The sequence below is a fragment of the Citrus sinensis genome, chromosome 7, assembly GCF_022201045.2.
Source record: "Citrus sinensis cultivar Valencia sweet orange chromosome 7, DVS_A1.0, whole genome shotgun sequence".
NCBI lineage: Eukaryota > Viridiplantae > Streptophyta > Magnoliopsida > Sapindales > Rutaceae > Citrus > Citrus sinensis.
In genome coordinates, this window is record NC_068562.1 from 17,642,123 (window position 1) to 17,657,993 (window position 15,871).

Sequence of the window (15,871 nt, forward strand, 5' to 3'; positions counted from 1 at the left end):
AATAATATATTAATATTATAATATTATTTACATTAATATTAATTTTAAAATTAATATTATTTAAATTTATACAAATTTAAATATTTATAATTATTTATATTAAATTATAAATTTATTAATATATTAAAATGTAAAAATAATAATATATTGTAAATTAAAATATAATTTAATATTATTGAATAATAATTTATTAATTTATATTAACAATTATAATATTAATTATAATCTAAATTTATTATTTACATATAATATTAAATTTTATAAATTTTTTTATCATAATTACAATACAAATTTTAGAAATTTAATCATTAATTTTTAATATTTACTAAAAAAATTGTTAAATTTCTACAATTAAGATTTCTATATTTATTATTTTTCTAAGTATTAATAAATATTATTTTTTAATTATTTAATTTAATTAATCATAAAAATTAATACAATACAATATAACACTAAATATAGTTTAATTAAAAATTAATACAGTACAGTGTAGCACCAAACATTATATAACATTGTTATAATACAATGCTAACGCAATACAACATAATACAATACACCAATATTAAAATAATACAATACAACATAATACAATACAGTGTGCCAAACGCACCCTTATTGACTTGAACTGGGATAACTAAGGGGCATTCCTTTCTTCAAGAGAGTACTACCCAGTAGCTATTTTATTTTTTTATTCAAAATAATAATGAGTCATAGTAAATTGGATTGAATTAATAATGTGTGTGTCTGTGTGGTATAAATTGTATAAGAATGGAATTTTTATGCATAAATATTTTTCTCATTCAAACTAACGCGACCATATTTTAACAAATAATTGTCTTGTATTTCATATTATTTATTTTATTATATTATTTTCATTTTGATATATCATCACGCTTCTGTTCCCCAGTTTTCACATACACCATATCTGTTTGTGTGAGATTAATTTGTACACACTACAAAAAAGGCGGCCTGATGCGACGCCGGATTTGACGAATTTCTGAGCCGACGTAAATGATGATTGTCTGTCAGTAATTTGATTACCTTTCCGTACTTTATCAATCATTGAATGATTTTACTGGTTTAATCGCTTGATTGTTTGAGTATGATCGGTAATTTGATCGTCTGTCAGCAAGTGATTCACCATTCACTCTCCAATTTTCATTAATTTAGTGTAGCAAAGCTTTAACTAGATAGGTGGATAACGTGGTCATGAAAACTTGATTAAGAGTTTAATGCAATCAAATCTACTTTAATGATTATTTAATGCACGGAGATTTAACATCAATTATCATCACGTTATTCTAACAACGAAATTGCAGAGCTTGGATCTTTACTCGAACAGTTTCACTGGCTCTATTTCTGACACATTGGGCAAGCCGAAAGAATTGCAATTCCTGTATGATCATTTCCCCAACTATTATTTGAATAATTATTTAATGTTGTTCATTCCAGCTCTGTTTGGCTGTTAACTTTATTTAGTTATTTATTTATGAGGAGATTCATTTCTCACTTGAATCTAGAAATTTACGGATCAATGACATTTTATTGAATCTAGAAATTTATGGATCAATGACATTTTATTTTTTCTTTTATATGACAGCTTTCAATCCCTGGTGTGTATTCATAGTGCCTTACATGAATACAAAAATGATTTTTTTTTTTTGGAGGGACAATTGCAGTTCTGATAACAACTAAAATCTGTGTGGTCCGGTTACCAGAAAGCCTTGCCCCAGGTCTCTGCCATTTTCTCCTCCACCTCCATTTGGGGAAACTAAACTATTTACTTTTTGCAAGTTTTTCTTGAAATATATATTTTTGAGAAGAAAACCAACAATACATTTTATGATTTGGGCTGTTTCAAAGATCTTTGCTTGATATCTCTGCTACTGGTTTTCAGCAGAGTGCCCAAAATAATCAGTGCACGCACCATATGCTTTATTATTATCAGCAAAAATCACTGCTGATATGTTGGGATCGACTTTTTTATTTGGGAGAGGAAGCATGCTTGAAAGAGTAGAGCGGTGCATCTTGTTCAAACATGCACCGTAGAGCCAATTCCATTTTATGAAATAGGAGTTAGACTGAACAACGTTATGTCTTCATTATCATTTCAGGAGGAAATAGATCAAATGCAGCAATTGCTGTAGGAGTTGATGTTTGTGCTGCTATATTTTCTTCAGACTCTCATACCAAGGAAAAATTTAGCTTCAAAGAATGGTATGATGCTTTGATTTATGAAGTAATTGTTATACATTTTGTACCTTCCATACATTTTGCTCTGTTAATATTATTATTTGATAACATGCTTGTCGAGTTGCACAGCGTTTATAATTTTGAGATTAAATAGAGTATAAATGCTATCCAAATACACTCCTTTCATTTTATACAACTTTGATTCATCATTGTTTCTAATTTACCTCAGGCATCAATGGAGTCTGTCCGAGTCTCCTTTGCTGGGAAATCAGTCAAATGACAGCACAGGTGCATATATTCCAAGAGCCAGTAATGTAATAGCTCACAATTTAGCAAGACTAGCTTTGGAGCAATCTGAAGTTGTACTTTGGGTGGATAATATTCCAGCCCAACATTTGTATTTATTCACTAGTTTTTTTTTTTTTTTTGAAGAGAAAGTAAAGCTTTCTAACTAAACAAACTTAGACAGTAACAACATGATTTGAACTGGAAAGTCCTCCAGCCAAACTACAAGGCTTTCAAAATCTAAGGCTACTTTGGCCAATGAGTGAGCTACTACATTAAAGTTTCTATGAACGAATTGAATTGATGCTCTGCTCTGGTTCTTTAGACATGCTTGAATCTCTTCCACTGCCCAGCAAATTTCTGCCATGCTGCTCTTCCTTTGCAGTGATAGCTCCACCACTTCTAAAGAATCTGACTCTATAATGATTGGATCACATTTTGCTTGGCAGGCAACTTGAATTCCAAACAACACGGCTTCCGCTTCCATACAAGCCACATCACCTCTGAATCCAGTGCTCTGAACTGCTGCAGCCAAAATTTTCCCGCTTGAATCTCTAACCACTACACCTAGCCCAGCCTTCGAATCTGCCATTTGAATTGCTGCATCCACATTCACTTTATACCAACCAATTGGAGGGGGATTCCACACCTGTTGATTATTATTGTGCTGACTTGGAACAACTTGGACATTTGGACACTTAATTCTCAAGTACGACTCTACAGTTGCTGCAGCCCGGGCTGCTGTTATTTGGGGATCTTCTTGCTTACCTTCATTTACCACTCTATTTCTTGCATACCAGATAGCCCAACAAGTTGCAATTATCAGCCCCAAATCATCTTTTTTCCTCTTCCCGGCTAAATCTTGAAGAATACTCAGCATATCCTGGTGAGCCATTAGCTTTATATCCTCATAAAATTCTGTCAACTTCCACACCTTCCTAGTAGCTCTGCATCCCACCAATGCATGAAAGACATCACACTACAAGAAAAATGATATTTTATTACAAAAAAATTTAGTCACTAAAGATCACAAATTAGTCATCTTATATTTTCTATGACAAAAAATATATCGTCACATGTTAGTCGTGGAAAGACCGTCTTAAAAAGTTCTAACAACCAAAATTATTTTCGTCATACTAAAGATATGCTTTTGTGACAAAAATCATTGTCTTAAAATTAAGTTAAAATTGTCACAAATAGTATTAAAAATGGTCAAATTAGAGATTAAAAAATGCAATTAATGACAGTTCATATTTGTCACAATAGGTAATTTATAGTGACTATAATATTTGTCTCAAGACTATGTAAATAGAGTCTCAATAATTATTAAAAATCGTCATTTTAGATGTTCGAATATACAATTAGTGATGCTATTTTTGTTGTTGTTGAAATTAACATATCGTGACGTTACATAATTGTCTCAAGTCGGTGTCATTTGTGACAATTTTTGCAAATACAATTAGTAAATAATTTAGTCTCAAATTTATTATAAAGGCAATTTATATAGTCTCACATAAATTTTAATAACAATATGTAGTCATAGAAATCAAAATTTAATGAGAAAAAAACTTTAAAGTGAAAAATATTATTAACACAAATATAATTCATGACAAGGAAATCTAAAATCTAAAATCTAAAATGTAAAAAAAAATTCAATTGTCTAAAAATAAGAGTACATTGTAGAAGAAAATAAAAGTAACATTACACAAAAGGAGAAATATGTAAACCATAGTTGTTTCATGAATCCTTCAGCATCCTCAGATTTGCTATTTTGTTCCTTGATTTTAATTTTCAATCCTCGTTTTGTTGAGTCAATGTTGTAGTAGATGATGACTTCAAAGGTACCTGCCATTTTCAATCTTTACAAAATTAAAAATTTTCCCCAAAACTATTTCACAAACTTGATCATATATTACTTCAAAATAATAATATGATCAAAAGATTACAAGCACATAATCAACCTCGATTCACTTGCACAAATTTTGCATCCAAAACGCTTTAGATTAATCTATTAAATAGGTGATGTCAAACTTGAACTAGATTAAATAATTAAGCAATCAATGAATCAACATTTACAAGAAATATAAAGTTGAAAGAAATAAGAGATTGAGTAAAAAATAAAAAATAAAAAATAATAACAATAATAATAGTCATAACATAGCTTACATATTTAGATTTTGCATGGAGCCTCTCGAACCTTTTACGCCCACTCTAATACATCTTTTGAAACAAAGTTAACTAGGAGAGACCCCATGCTTTTTTATTATCCCAGTACGAAAGAAGATAAATACATAATTTTGATTAAACATACAACAACACATGGGGGGAGGGGGGGCACCGAGGCTTGTTGACCTTTATTAGTTTATTTAATCATTGCATGTACACTTCCTAGCAAATCCAACAACATTCTGAGCAAATTGTACCAAGCCAGGCTTCAACACCATCCTTTGAACCAACATATCAAAGCTACCTAATATTTTATAGTTAAAATTTTGTAGCTTAAATATTCTATAACTCTAACTTATAATTCTATCGGTTGGACTTGAATAACTTATTAACTCTTATCATTATATTAATACTATCTACAAATTTCTTCAAAAAAATAAAGAAAGATGATTAATTACATACCAAATAAAGTGAAAAATAATAGAAAGATCCCAATTTTCTAAAGTTCTTATGAAGGAATATATTTTTTTTTTTTGGAGGAAGGGGAATCTAATGTCATCACATCTAATGCCTAAATCCACTGCCCAAATTAAAAAGCAAATTCATCTTAATATCCTAATTTTGCAAAAGTTTCTCAAAACCTACTAAACTTCGCTTCTAATTTCTTTCATTTATATGCATATTTCGCACAGGTCATACCATACAAAATGTAAGAGTAATTCTAAGTACCTCCCATATAATAATTATGTGTGCAACTGCATGCTAATGGTTATTGGCTACATAAGCCTAAAGATTTGATTTTTTTAATTAATTGAGAAAAGTTAACACGAGATCAATTAACTTAAACTGAAGTTAAACATGGTTGTGGAGATATAATGATCCTTTTTCTTTCGTCCGTTCTTTATTTGCAAATCCTGACGGTTCTTTAAATATGTAAATATATATTCTTTCGAATTCATACTTGCAAATTAAGATAAAATGATCCTTTTACTGCATTCTCTTAGGAATTTTATCAAACACTTGATAAGCATAAAAATATTCAAATAATAGATCCAAGATTTTCAATCCCTAATTTCACCATATATATCACATAATCCAATCACAACTAAACTAATCAAAATTAAATTGGCTGAGTTCATAAATGATACTTACAATTTCGAAGTACATGGAGAGACAAGAGTGAATCTTGTTGAGTGGCTTATTTTGGCATCCATGAGTGGACTGGTGAGGGTGGCATTCTTCTGTGCAGCAGCTGAGGCAGAGTTGAGATGTTGCTTCCCCGAACTGAATGTATCAAACAACAAACAAACAACATATTTCTGAAGCAAGGAAAAACATGGAAGGGGAAACAAGACAAATCTGATGACAAAAATAAAAACTTTTACTCAATAAACAGTACCCAGATAAGAAAATTGAACAAAAAATACAAGGAGAAGTTGAAAATTTACCGTGAGTAGAAGAAAAGCCAAGACGGGTAAAGACTTTGTTAAACGAATTTTGAAATAATCATCACACACACACGCAATTGGAGGGGGTAAAGTAAGGTAGCTTTTAACGTGAAGTGGCATATTATCTGTGACAATAAATAATTATCTTCGAGAAAAAAAAATTTTGTTACTATTTTCTAACATTCAAGAAAAAATTCAAGTTTTAGACTACTATCTTCGGGAAAAAAATATCTCGGGAAGTCTTCGAGAAAAAATAACTATCTTCGAGAAAAAAGTAAGGTAGTCTAAAATTCAAGAAAAAATTTTAGACTACTATTTTCTAGTTTTGTTACAATAAATAATTATCTGTGACAAAAAAATAGGGTCTCAAAATTAACCAAAACCATATTATCTTCGAGACTAATATTTTTTTGTCACAAATTGTTTGATCAATTTCACATCTCTCCTTGAATTATGAAATAATTACGTCATCTATAATAAAATTTTTCTACCATATTTTTGGTCATTAATCAAACATTAATTATGAAATAATTACGTTATTATGAAATAATGAAATTGATGAAATAATGAAAATAATGAAATAATGAAATAACGAAATAACGTAATTATGAAATAATGAAATAATGAAATAGTGAAATGATTACGTCACCTACGTCATTAATCAAACATTAATTATGAAATAATTACGCAATTACGTCACCTATGCCAGCTGGCGAGATAATCAAACATTAAAACCCTATAAGTTTTAAATAAGGATACTATCTTCTTTTGCTTCATTCTCCCCCACTTAGAAAACTTGACAGCTGGCGAGATGGGGGAATAAAATTTCAAGTGGCTTTTTCCAACAAACTAGAAAATGCCGAATCTAGTCCTTAGAGGATGCAACAAATTGGTCTAGTCATATACAAAATTTCACATCAAGTAGTCTAAACCAAGTAAGATCTCAAGGTGCAAGAACTTGTGAGGCATTTGTAGAAAGACCGAAAACAAAAAGAGGCCAAAGAATATGTCAGAGAGACCAATGATGCCAAATGAACCATTTAATTAGAAATTCAATGGAGTGAGCAATTAAGCAATTAGGTTTAGGGCATCATTTTAAGATAATGTTCACAACCTATAAAATAAACTCAAATCTGATGTTTAAGAACACTATTGTCAACTGGCAAAGGCTTCTTACTCTCTAAATATGCATCCTCACTATACTTTCAACAAGTTCATCTTCTGGTTTAATATCATCTTTCTTCTTCGACTCAACTCATTCTCACATTTAAATCAACATCATCCTAATGGCTTGATAAACTTGCTAATTCACAACTCCGAGATGGTTCTCTAAAACTAGAGGAAGTAGGTTTACTGAACCTGGGTTTTGCATTTTCACCCGTGTTGGTAGAACATGCACAAGATATTATGGAGAAAGCTAAATTTGAGTGCTGCCATAGACAATGAGATTTCTAGGATTGTCATGTTGGGTAACATTCAAAATGGAAGAATACAAATTCTACATATTTCATTCACTGCAACTTTTAGTTTTTCTATTTGAACTTATGCTTGAATCATTATAGAATATGAGATCTATTTGGAGGTAGAGCCTTGTATACTGATATTATTTTGGGTTGTCCTAAGCTCATTGGAGGGGGGAGGAATCCAAACCAGGTGTAAGATAATGAATTCTAATGCAAATTACTAGAACCACAAACTTAACAATAAAACAGCAATTAAAGGATAATTATACCTCACTTTTGGCACTCAGGCTTTGAAATAAGTCCTCAAATATTTAGAATTCTGAAAACAGCCCCAAACTTTTCCGACTTACTAATTAGCCCCTTGGGTAATTACATTCAAGCCCTTCAAGAATCTCACGCAAGTGCTGGCGCGTGAGGCATCACCGAGTGTCATCTTCAGTAGTCGTTGATGCCAAATGGTATATTGGAGGTCAAGGAGTCTACTGATGGTGGAATAGTGATGAAAGGTTTGGCAAAGAAAGGTTGAGAATGGTGGCAGCATGTGGGGTTGTCAATGAACGGATGGCTAATAGGTTTATGGGTTTAGCTAATTAACTCAAAGAAGTCAAACAGTGATGGTGGTATCTAGTTAATTGCTGATGGAGAAATGGTGGCAGTGGACAGTCATTTTTCCAAGCTATAATGCCAATTCATATAGGATAGACATCACACAAGGATAAGTATAGATAGAAAAGGAAGTACTTTAGAAGAGACAGAAGAAACATTAGAAGAATTAAATAGAGAAACTAGAAATTAAAGGAGAAATGAGACAAACTCAGAGAAATACGGGAGGAAATTAATAGGTAGAATCATAACTGTATTTCAAACACCATTATAGTCTGTCTTAATCAGGAAAACAGCACCCTTTAAATAGGCTTACAAGTCCTCAGAAAATGGTAAAGATTGCTGCAATGTCCTTTTATAGATTGGCCTTTGTTTAGCTTCTCGGTGCCTAGCAATGTCCTTTTAAAGATTGCTGCAATGTCCTTTTAAAGATTGGTCTTTGTTTAGCCACTTGGTGCCTAGGAATGTCCTTTTAAAGATTGCTGCAATTCATCCGCCAACAGCTGCCTTTGGCAATGACAATTATTTTTGGGGGGTCCCTCTAATGGAATATTTTCGATAAGAGCTGCTTATGAGTTACTGGATGAGTCTATAGGCAGTGGATCTCAGATTGACTGGCGTTTGGCTTGGTGATGTGCTCATAATTTATCTATTATTTTAATGCTTCCATAACTTAATTTTATGTTTTATTATGTTAATTTTATTTTAATTTTCATATTTTATTATTTTAGGTACAATATGGGATTAAAGAGAATTAATTGAAACAAATCACAAAGGATTTAATTTAATTAACCATTAAGCATGCATGCAGCACGTGGAGGAAGCATTGAAGAATTCATTTACAAAGAGAATATGGCATGCAACACGTGGAGAGGCTTTTGCTTTTAATTATGATTGGCTTAGGAATGAAATAGGCGGTTGGGCTTTTGTTTTTAATTTTTTTTCACTTAAGGATCGTGGGCTGGATTTGCAATCCTTTTCCTTTAAGGATTTGGAAGAAACCACAACATTATAAAAGGGAAGAAGGCAGCCGCACATCAAGAGGAAAATTGGAGAGAAAACCGAGAGCAAGAAAAGAACAAGAGAAGCCACTGTAAATCCGGGAAGTCAATTGCAGAGATTGGAGAGAGATAGCTTCTTGAGTTTTTCTTTCTCTCTTCTCTATTATCTTACTTGAATGTTTCCCATTAAATTTATGGATTCTCTTTATATTCCCATGAACTAATTTATTTTACTAGGGCTACGATGTAGCCTAACTATGAAGATTTAATTCCATAAATCTATGTTATTTTTAATTAATTATTCCATGATTGAGTGTTCATTATTGTGCTTAATGCTTTTAATTATTTGGCCAATATTTGAATGATTTGAGGATACATAATGAGACCGAGAGGAGATTTATGTATTTTTGCTCTGTGTAATGGATGCCATGAATTGAACGAAAGACAGAGATGTGCCAACGTGATTCGTGCAGTTTTATCTAAGAATTTCCATAGAACTTAATGAATCTTTGCATATTTAAATTCACATAGAGATATAGTGGGTTGATATGTGGAGATATTTTTGATATTACTCGAGAGAGGATATTGAATAAATTAGGGAAATTCACTGTCAACATGGGTAATAAACTTTAATAGCATAGATGGAGGATTAAATTGGATTGGTTATGGTGAAATCGAATGTCCTAGTGTCTTAATCTCTTGGTGATTTCTATTACTGCCTGCATCTTTATTTAATTATTAATTATTTTATTTTATTTAATCTTAATATAAATTCGCTTATTCGATTGTTCAAATAAATAAGGGTTAGAATAATTTCGGTAACTAATAGGATATACAATCTCTGTGGGACGTTACTCTACTCTTCATTATACTACTTGTGCCGACTAGTACACTTGCTAATTTACGCAACACTTGGAACTGGAAGGGCCCTCAAAGCATACGTGTTTTTTTGTGGCTTCTTTTGCATGGTCGTTTGAAAACTCGGAAGGAGCTTTATAGGAGGCATGTCACTGTTTCTATTTACTGTGATCGATGTGGAGGGTCGGTTGAGGATATCCTTCACTCTCTCCGTGATTGTGTTACAGCTAGGAGGGTTTGGCTTCAGCTTCTGTCAAGTCAGTATCATCCTAATTTTTTCCTATGGCCGCTGAAGGACTGGCTCCAAATGAATCTGGTGAGAGGTCATAATACTGCAAGTCAAGAATACTGGAGAGTGTGCTTTGGAGTGACAGTGCGGCGTCTATGGTATTGGAGAAATAATGTACTCTTTAACCATGGATCGTGGGATAGCAGATTTATAGTTACAGATATTAAGGCTCGGACGTATGAGATCCTAAGGTGTATCAAGGAACTTTTGACTGTCAAGCAAAAGAAAGTGGAGAAAATGATACGTTGGAGAGCCCCTGTTTGGCTGAGTGTTAGCTTAAATACGGATGGTGCCAAGAAAGGTTTCAGTCAGACTGGAGCTGGTGGTTTGCTTCGTGACTTTAATCGAAATTGGATCATGGGATTTATAGTGAACCTTGGAACGTGTTCAGTCCTTTCGGCTGAACTTTGGGGGCTGCTGCATGGCTTGAGAATGGCATGGGAAAATGGTATTAGGCGTGTTCAAGTTGGAGTGGATAACAAGAGTGTAGTGCATTTGTTGACTAACACAGGAGTGTTTGAAATATTTGGTAATCAAGTTATACCAAGTGCAGCTCAAGTTCTTACATTAATCAAGTGAGCAGAATTTCTGTGCAGAAGGGGCATCTTTGGGAATTAAAATGTACTGCATAAGATCAAATTAATTTTCGAGCCTTACATCATTGGAAAGATATTTCTGTTAGCTTTCCAATGAATTTTACTAATCTAAATTTGGAGTTTTCTACAAATGGAATGCATTCTCTTTGTCCAGCTGTGTGGTCCAAGCATAGAAGATGGCTCTTAATGTCCATGCTTTTTCTGAATCCTTTAGCTTGTGTAAGTTCGATGGGAACTAAACTCTTTACTGTCTAAAATTTCAACAGAATAAGTGGGGAACACGTATCACCCCAATGGTACAATGGCCTGACAAATCGTTTACATTGGATCTTTCACAAGCTTTGGCTTGGCAGAGATTAATTTTGGAAATTGAATGAACTTTGAGCTATTATCAAACTCTGTATCTCTTTGGGGGATTCCATTGAGTGGTGAGTGTTTTAAGCTTTGTATCCGTAGCTTAGCAACTTTAGGTGGTGAATATTTTTCTATATCCTTTTGTTGTTTGCTATAGTGGTGAGCTTGTGATTTCTTGAGTATGTGATGTTGTGCTTTCTCATCTATTGTGTCCGGTGTCAAATTTGGTATCAGAGCATTGGGTTCTGAAAATTTATGGCTCAACGACATCAGCGTAATGCAAGAGTTGCAGAGCCTTTTGTTCGTGAGAGAGACTTGGGTGATATAGAAAAGGATGATCTTAGAAGACAAGTAGAACATCTTCAGCAACGATTACAACACCTTGAAGGAACTCGAGAAGCTGCTCCTAATGGTAGTTCGGAAGAAGAAGGCTCAATCAATGACGGGGTAGATTATAATCTCTTCCATCAGAAACAAAGCTCCAATAGTGAATTTTCTTCTAGTTCTCGAATTCATAGGCGTCACGATTCTTATCAACCTTTCGACTTCAAGGTCGAAATTCCTGAATTTGAAGGAAGAATGCAACTAGACGAGTTTGTTGATTGGCTTAATACTGTTGAACGCATTTTTGAATACAGAGATGTGCCTGAAGATCGCAAAGTGAAACTCATTGCCATTAAACTTAAAAAGTATGCTTCTTTATGGTGGGAAAATCTTAAGAGTATGGTGGGAAAATCTTAAGAGGCAAAGGGAACGAGAGGGACGGAGGAAAATTGTTACTTGGGAGAAAATGAAAAAAGAGATTAAGATAAAGTTTTTGCCCGATAACTACAGGCAAGATATCTACCTTAAGTTCCACAACTTCAGGAAAAAGGAATTGTCAGTGGAAGACTATACAGCAGAGTTCGACAACCTAATGATGAAGTGTGATTTGGTAGAGGCGGAAGAGCATACGATCGCACGCTATCTGGGTGGTTTGAAACCTGAGATTGGTAATGTGGTCCAGCTCCAACCATATTGGACTTATAGTGATGTATGCAGACTTGCTCTTAAGGTGAAAAAGCAACAAAAAAATGCTCGTGGTGGGGGTATTCAGTTCACAGTTTGTGATGTCAATCGAGGGAGTGGCTCTATTTCTAAGCATAATTCTGGTTCGAATTCTACTGCAAAGAAAATTACGAGGAATGATATTGGGGAAGGATCTAAACATCGAGCAAGTAGTTCGAATGCTAGTTCTCGTCAATGTTTTAAATGCCATGGTTATGGGCACATTGCTTCTGAGTGTCCTAATCGTAAGGTGGTTGCCCTTGTTGAAGAGGAAAGCGATGACAAGGATGCGGAAGATCATGAGAATCCTAGTGTCGAAAAAGATGTTGAAGATAGAGAAGTTACATATGCTGATGATGGAAACTCTCTAGTTATTCAAAAGAGTTTGAGTATTGTTTCTGAATATGGGGAAGATTGGCTGAGAAAGAATATCTTTCACTCCAGATGCACTTGTCATAGAAAGATATGTAATGTCATTATTGATAGTGGCAGTTTTGAGAATGTGGTAGCAACTGAAATGGTGAAGAAGTTGAAGCTCAAAACGGAGCAGCATCCTCAGCTTTATAAACTTTCTTGGCTTAAAAAGGGAAATGAGATTGAGGTAAACACACGTTGCCTTATTTCATTTTCTATTGGGAATAAATATAAAGATGAAGTTTGGTGCGATGTTGTCCCTATGGATGCATGTCACTTGCTTTTGGGTCATCCTTGGCAGTACGATAGAAGGGTTGTTCATGATGGTTATAGGAATACTTATACTTTCATTAAAGATGGAAGTAAAGTCATTCTGGGTCCTTCAAAGGTAGAGAAAAGTCCCAAACCTATTAAAGGAGTGGAAAACAATTTGCTGAATGTTTCAGATTGTAAAAAAGAATTTGAAATGGATAGTGAAGTTTACGTGCTGGTGGTGTTTGAGGAAAATGAAGATAGCAATGAGCCGACTCTGATTATGAAGTATTTGCTTGAAGAATTCTCAGATGTTGTTCCAAAAGAATTACCACATGGCCTTCCTCCCATGAAGGACATTCAATATTGCATTGATCTTATTCTGGGTTCTGTACTACCAAATAAAGCGGCTTATCGAATGAATCCAAAGCAGCACGAAGAATTACAGAGGCAAGTTGAAGAGCTTATAGGGAAAGGATTGGTGAGAGATAGCAAAAGTCCTTGTGCTGTTCCTGCCTTATTGGTACCAAAGAAAGATGGGTCTTGGCGTATGTGTGTTGATAGCAGAGCAGTGAATAAGATAACGATTGATTATCGTTTCCCTATTCCACGCCTTGACGATCTTCTAGACCAGCTCTATGGTGCTACAATCTTTTCTAAGATCGATCTTCGAAGTGACTATCATCAAATCAGAATGAGACCTGGTGACGAATGGAAAACGGCCTTCAAAACGAGGGATGGACTTTATGAATGGATGGTTATGCCATTTGGTCTATCTAATGCCCCAAGCACTTTCATGTGGCTGATGAATCACGTTTTTAAGCCTCTGATTGGTAGATTTGTTGTTGTGTATTTTGATGACATCCTTATGTACAGCCAAAATAAAAAACAACACTTGGAGCATCTTCGCCAAGTCTTCGAGATTTTGAGAAATCAAAAGCTTTATGTCAACTTGAAAAAGTGCAAGTTCTTCACTGATAGCCTTGTCTTTTTGGGTTATGTTGTATCGAAAGATGGAATTAAAATGGATCCAAGCAAGGTGGAGGCCATTTTGAACTGGCCAATTCCTAAGTCGCTACATGACATCCGAAGTTTTCATGGTCTTGCTTCTTTTTATCAACGATTTATTAGAGGGTTCAGTACAATTGTTGCTCCAGTAACTGAATGCTTGAAAGGAGAAGGTTTCAAATGGACCAATGAGACACAAGAGAGTTTTGACATCATCAAGAGAAAGGTGACTGAAGCGCCTGTTCTTTCACTTCCAGATTTCAGCAAGGTGTTTGAAGTTGAGTGTGATGCCTCTAATACTGGAATTGGTGCTGTACTCAGCCAAGAAAGGAAATCAGTCGCTTTCTTTAGTGAAAAATTGAATGACTCCCGCAGAAAGTACTCAACTTATGACAAAGAATTGTATGCTATTTGCCGAGCTTTGAACCATTGGAGTCAATATTTGCTTTCAAGGCCATTTATTCTCTTCTCTAACCATGAGGCACTAAAGTTTATCAATAGTCAGCAGAAGTTTAGTAGAAAACATGCCGGATGGGTGGAATTTCTTCAAGCTTACAATTTTACCATCAAGCATAAATTGGGTACTTAGAATGTTGTGGCTGATGCTTTAAGTCGAAAACATTCATTGCTTTCTTCTATGCAAGTGAAGGTTGTAGGCTTTGAAATTTTGAAAGAGTTATACAAGGATGATTCTTTCTTTGGCAAGATTTGGAGAGAATGTGAAAATGGATCATATGATCAGTACCAATTACATGATGGCTTTCTTTTCAAGGGGAATCATTTATGTATTCCTCAGTGTTCTTTGCGGGAATCTATTATCATGGAGGCACATGGCAGTGCTGTTGGAGGTCACTTTGGAAGGGATAAGACGTTAGCTTGCTTGCAAGGTAATTTCTATTGGCCAAAGATGGATAAAGATGTTGTGCATCATGTGCAGGGGTGTAAAATCTGTCATATTGCCAAAGCTCATGGTCAAAACACAGGCCTATACAATCTTTTACCAGTCCCTGAAGCTCCTTGGGAAGATGTTAGTCTAGACTTTGTTGTTGGGTTGCCAAGAACTCAAAGAAACAAAGACTCTGTCATGGTGGTGGTTGACCGATTCTCAAAAATGGCTCATTTTGTTCCGTGTAATAAGACATTGGATGCCTCTTATGTGGCTGATTTGTACTTCAAGGAGATTGTGAAACTACATGGAATTCCGAAAACCATTGTCTCTGATCGGGATTCAAAGTTTTTGAGTCACTTTTGGCGTACTCTTTGGAAGAAGTTGGGAACCACTCTTAAATTCAGCTCTTCTCATCATCCTTAAATTGACGGTCATACTGAAGTGACGAATTGAAGCTTGGGAAATCTCTAGAGAAGTTATGTGGGCAAGAACATGCGTCAATGGGATCTTATTTTGCCTCAGATTGAATTTGCTTACAATCACTCTATACATCAAACTACTGGTTCAAGTCCCTTTGAAGTTGTTTATGGCAAGAATCCAATCAGTCCTTTGGATTTGGCTCCACTTTTGACTGATCATCAATTTAGTGGAGAGGCTGAAGAATGCTCTAAAAGTATCAAGAAGATGCATGAACAGGTTCGAGATAGAATATTGAAGCAAAATGAGAAGTATAAAAAATCTACAGACAAGCATCGAAGACATGCTAAGTTTCAGGAAGGAGATTTGGTTTGGGTTCATCTTAGGAAAGATCGTTTTCCACCTAGGAAATTTGCTAAACTTAGACCAAGGGCTGATGGACCATTTAAAGTGTTGCAACGCATTGGTGATAATGCTTACAAGATTGAGCTACCAGATGGCTATGGTGTTTCGTCAACGTTCAACATGTCAGACTTATCTCCTTATCATGAAGAAAATGATCAAAACTCGAGGTCGAATTTTTTTCAA